Here is a 6,025-nt window from a genome sequence, read left to right on the forward strand (position 1 = left end):
TTATCTGTGGGTAACTTTATTTCCTTGAACACATTAAAAGTGACCTTCTGATATTGAACCTTCATCATAAGCTCTCCTTTTTGCACATCGATCATAGTTCGGCCTGTAGCCAAGAATGGTCTTCCCAAGATGATGGGAATCTTCTCATCTTCCTCGAAATCTAGAATTACAAAATCAGCAGGGAAGATGAGTTTGTCCACCTTGACCAAGAAATCCTCCACTATACCTCATGGATAAGTGATGGTCCGATCGGTCAACTGTAAGGACATGTTTGTCAGTTTTGGATCAGGCAGACCAAGTTTCTTGAAAACGGAAAAGGGCATCAGATTGATGCTAGCTCCCAAGTCACACAAGCACTTGTCGAAAGATTGATTTCCAGTGGTACAAGGTATCGTGAAGCTTCTTAGATCTTTAAGTTTAGGAGGAAGTTTATGTTGCAGCATAACACTGCACTCTTCCGTTAGAGCAACGGTCTCCAAATCCTCAAGTTTATGCTTCCGAGATAGAATACCCTTCATGAACTTAGCATAGCTCAGCATCTGTTCTAGAGCTTCCGCAAAAGGTATATTAATGTGCAACTTCTTGAAAACCTCCAAAAACTTGGCAAATTACTTGTCGAACTTATATTTTGAAGCCTTTTAGGAAATGAGGGAGGCCGATATCCTTGTTTCTCTCATGTATTCTGCTCAGGAGTAGTGTTTTAGCAGAATTTTTCTTCATTTCCGCTTTGCCATCCTTTTTCACAACTGAGTCAGCAATTTTTTCACTTTCTGAAATTGACAAGGGCGCGGACGCGCTTGATATGGGCGCGGGCGCGCCTGCATTCTGGAATTTTTTTCAGAATCTTCGTCTTGATGATTTTGAGGGTTTCCGACCTTTCCAGACCTCAAAGTGATTGCATTAATCTGTTCTTTGACTTCCCTCTTTCCTAGATTAGCTTTTGTATCACTAGGAAGAGTTCCTTGAGGTCGATTGAATAGTGCATTAGCAATTTGCCCTATTTGGTTCTCCAGAGTCTTGATTGAAACCGCTTGGCTTTTGCACATAAGCTTTAACTCCTCCAATTCTGATTTTTAATTAACAGATGGACCTGGACCTCCATGAGATTGTTGTTGCATTCCATGTGGCTGAAACTAATGTCTTGGTGCAAACTATTGCTGGAAACCAGGAGGATTGAATTGATTGTTTCCAAAATGCGGGTACGGTTGTTGCATTGTATTCTGATTGTTGCTCTAGCTGAAGTTAGGATGATTCCATTTGTCAGGATGATAAGTGTTTGGAACTGGTTGTTGCGATCTCTAAAAGTTGCTCACAAACTGAGCTGATTCACTAGATATAGCGCATTATTCCATCGCATGTGAACCTGCACACAACTCATTAACTGTGGTTATCTGATTAACACCATAGTTAGCCAGATAATTGATCTTCATAGACTACGCCTTAAGTTGAACAGTGATAGCCGTAGCTGTATCCACTTCAAGAACTTATGCTACCTTGCCCTGTGGCAATCTCTGGGTTGGATACTGATATTCATTAGCAGCCATCAGTTCAATTAGATCATAAGCTTCCTCATAGCTCTTAGCCCATATGGCTCCACCTGATGCTGCATCGAGCATGGGTCTAGACTGTGCTCCCAAACCATTATAGAAGCAATTGAGGATCATCCAATCAGGCATTCCATGATGATGACACTTCCTAAGCATCACCTTGTAGCACTCCCAAGCTTCACATAGACATTCTCCCGATTGTTGCGCAAATTGTGTAAGAGCATTCCTGATTGTAGTTGTCATCACCATAGGGAAGAATTTAGTGAGAAACTTTTGAGCAAGATCTTCCCAAGTAGTAATCGAACCAGCTGGTAGAGAGTGTAACCAGCTCTTAGCCTTATCCCCTAAGAGAGAATGGGAACAGTCCCAGTTTCACCGCATCCTCAAACACACCATTGAACCTGAAGGTGTCATAGATCTCTATGAAATCCCTAATATGCGTATTGGGATCTTCCGTTGGGAGAACCCCCAAACTAGACTAAATTTTGTACCCATTGAATCGTGCTAGACTTGATTTCGAAGGTATTAGCAGCAATGGTTGGTCTGACATTGCTAGACTGAATGTCATTAATTTTCGGTTGAGAATAATCCATCAAAGCTTTCGTATCTGCTGCTGGTTCTCCCATTGCAATAAAAACTAGAGTACCTGAAACACACGACTAAAGTAAACCTTATGAGAAAATAATCTGAGTTAGTGAACTTTAACGACCATAGATGACAAGCACATAAACTAAATTTAACACCGAGTCCCCCGGCAGCGGCGCCAAAAACTTGTTAGGGTAAAAACACGCGCTAAAATTACACGCAAGTATACACGTTCGCAAGTAGTATAATATATAAATCAGATTCATACCCACATAGACTCTTTTTAGTTAACTTAAGATTATGCACCTATGCAACAATGATATGGCTATCGCTCAATGCTAAGATAATAATAAGTTGAGATGTTTATAACTAAGATTAAACTAACATGTAATTAACTAAGAATAAAAGTGATTGAATTAAATATATGAGACAAGCATGGGATTCTAACTTCATTAAATACTTCATTCAAAGTCGTTGTTCTTAACCTTAGCATGCAATGGTGATGACAACTAATCAGATAACACGAAACTAGTAAACTCCAACTTTCGTTGTACGAATACCCTACTACCAGACATCCATAAAAGAGATAGAAGCTAAATAGACACCAATTATGTTGAGACCCTATATGTCTATAAAATTTGACAACATAAAGTTTTAATGAACAAGTTATCTATCGTGATTACATAGGGCAAGTAAGATGATTAAAATTACCTATGAATCATGCATAACAATTATACATGAACCTATGCTAGCATGGCAAGTTCTAAATCTCTATATTCTCTGTCGCTTCAATAGAGATTAACAAACTATATTATATGTTCGTGACGCACATAAGACGAATATGCACAACCAATACTAGGATATCATATAATCACCACACACTTAGGTATCAAAACAATTAACTATAGAAATCCATAAGTAAATCCGTTAGAACTCCATGATAACGATTAGTTCATAACTGAACTCATCGTCACCATGGGTTCCAATGAAAGCATGGTAAATAAATAAGATAAACTAGGTATGAAATAACTGAATAATAATAACAAAGTAGGTTAACAAGAGTATTAGGTTCAAACAACAAAGAAAACAAGCATCCAAGATTATAACTTTAGCAAAGAATCACAAGTAAAAATAAGATCTTCTTCTCCTTTATTGTATTGTACTATTAGGTCTTCTTGTTGCTATCTCCTTGCTCTTCTATATGAAAAACGTCTTTTAAAAGTCTTTAAACACTAGCCCAACAGATCAGGATTCCAGCAAATCAATCTTATAATAGAATTAAGATTCCTGAAATTCGATATAGCGCGGCCGCCCTCAAATCCAGCGCGGTCGCCCTGAGTTTTTGACAAATGGGCGCGACCGCTCCCAAGACTAGCGCGACCGCCCTGACCTTTTGGAAATTCTAATTTTTCTTTTCCTTGACTTCAATTGCTGGTTCCTTTCGTGCTAACTCCCGAGGCTCCATCTTAACACCCTTTTAGCATAGAAACAATGTAAAATATATTCCTTCTTCTAAATATACCCTGAAATGTAAAACACTGCAAAAACACATCAAAAATATAAATAACTTGAGTACAAATCACCAATTTGAGCCTTTACGGAGCGTTCTATGTGGATATAAATTCCACTTATCAGTTGGTATCTTTGATTTTGAAGTGGATGCTTCTCCATGCTCAAAAGCCATAAGTGCATAATTTCCAACCTCTTCATCCTCATCATCAACATCAGTATCATCCCAACTCTTTCATTCTGCAATATAAGCTTTTCTAGACTACTTCTTCAAGAGAGCTTCATACTTTGCTTCCAGTTCCAGGTAAGCTTTATCATTCTTCACATTTTTGGGCTTTCTGTATTCAGTTAAAAAGTGGCCCAACTCATCACAGTTGAAGCACTTTATCTTTGGTCTTTCCACAATCCTGTTTTGTAGCCATCTTTGCTAACTGAATTGTACCGAGCTTTTGGTTTCCAGTTGTTGCTGTTGGAAGATTATCCCTTGATTTTGAAAAATCTTGGCTTCTTGACTATTATGTTAGAAAATTTACTAGCCAAGTAAGCCATGGATTGGTCCATTTCATCTAGCTCATCCAAGGTGTAATATTTATCTTCCTCCAGCTCCAATACAACTTGCTTTTGAGGTCCTTTGTTTTTTGTTTCATAGCTTGAACAACTGGAACTTGATCATCTTGCTCATCTTCACTTTCTTCTCTGTCATTCACAATTAAAGCACTTGAACCATCAACAACATGACCATTTGGTGCTTTTTATGACTTTCTTTGTAGCATTTCAAGTTCATAAGTTTTCAGGATTCCATAGAGAACTTCCAAAGTCTATCTACTTAAATCTCTTCGTTCTTTAATAGCTGATATTTTCTGTTCAAGATGGTCAGGAAGAGCTAGCAGGAACTTTAGGTTAACCTCCTCAGCTTCATAATATTTATCATGTAGCTGCAAGTCATTTATCAATTTATTGAACCTTTCAAAAACTTTAGTGATTCCTTCCTTTGGTTTAGCCTTAAATCCCTCATACTGAGAAACCAAAATCCTGCTTTGGTTTGACCTAAGTTCCTCTGTTCCTTCACATAAGATCTCTATTTTCTCCCAGATCTGTTTGGCTGTGTCACAGTTGACAACGTTATTGTACATTACATTGTCAAGTGAATCTATGAAGATCAGCTGCAAGCCACTATCCAGAGAGACTTTTTCTTTTTCAGGTTCAGTATATTCTGAAAGATCTTTAGAAGCATAATGTGCTGTAATGACCATGTCTCCATCTTTAGATTCTTCAACTCTTACCATGGGGTGAAAGGCCCATTCTTGAGGATCTGAATGTATAAAGGATTGGCCATCCTAATGAACAACAACATTTTCTTTTTCCATAGTGTATAGTTAGATCTGTCAAATGTAGGAATTTTGATACTGCTAAGCTTTTGTGTATTCATTTTTCCAAGATCTTTAATCTGTTTGCTTTCAAATTTAACTATAATACCACTTGTTATGTAATGAATACAACAAAGAGGGGGTGAATGTATTTTGGATTATTTTTTAAGCTTTTTGAACTGTTATGGATGGTGAACAAAGTAACTTAACTGTAGAGATAATATATTTTAACAAGAATAATGAAATATGCACATGAACACACTATCTTTCAGAACTCACTTAATTTTATATTAAAATCAAGTATGTATTGCTATAAAAATATGGGTTCTTTGTTGATAAAGAAGTCGACTTCTCTCTTGAGAGTTACAAGATTTTCTAGATCTAATTTGTTACTTTTAAAACAAAGCATCCAGTGTTTACTTTATATAACAAAAAACACCGGTTTTACACAGCATGCAATAGCATGTACTAAACCCTACTTTAAGTTAACTAAAACTTTCTATTTCTGGCTTAGTGTATCTTTGCAAATCGTGCATGTTTGTGACTTTGCTTTGTCAGTTAATCTTGGCCTTTGATCTTGTACTCTTCAAGCTGCTTTTTATAGACTTTTCAAATCAGTGATTGATTTATTTGTTGATTGATAATCTTGGACATTTAACTGATCTGCATTCTGTACTTGATTTTTACATCGAGATCTCTAGTTTGTTATATAGAGAATTCGACATCTCGATAAGTATAATGGCTTATCGAGATCTCTTATTACTCTATAGCTGTTTTGACTTATTGTTGTACAAGACATGCTTGTACAATAACAAAACTAAGTCAATATGACAACCCTAAGTAAGTTGTATGATAATCTATATTTGTATTGTGTATTGTAATTCTTAAGTCTGTAAAAATGTTCAAGGGCAGACTGGAGTCTTTTCCTGTAAACAGTATCAAGCCTAAGAAGTCTATCTGGAAGAAGATCAAGAAGATCATGCCTCAGAAGAATTGTGAAGAAGCTTGGAGTTGAAT

General features: G+C 36.8%; 1 non-coding gene across 1 annotated transcript; it reads left to right on the forward strand.

Annotated features, from left to right (window-relative positions):
* The first annotated feature begins 1,674 nt into the window (after positions 1 to 1,674).
* On the forward strand, positions 1,675 to 1,781 carry LOC141669059 (small nucleolar RNA R71). The gene has a single exon (XR_012553357.1). It is a non-coding gene; the product is annotated as a small nucleolar RNA R71 (small nucleolar RNA).
* Positions 1,782 to 6,025: the final 4,244 nt, after the last annotated feature.

The sequence above is a fragment of the Apium graveolens genome, chromosome 6, assembly GCF_009905375.1.
Source record: "Apium graveolens cultivar Ventura chromosome 6, ASM990537v1, whole genome shotgun sequence".
Classification (NCBI taxonomy): domain Eukaryota; kingdom Viridiplantae; phylum Streptophyta; class Magnoliopsida; order Apiales; family Apiaceae; genus Apium; species Apium graveolens.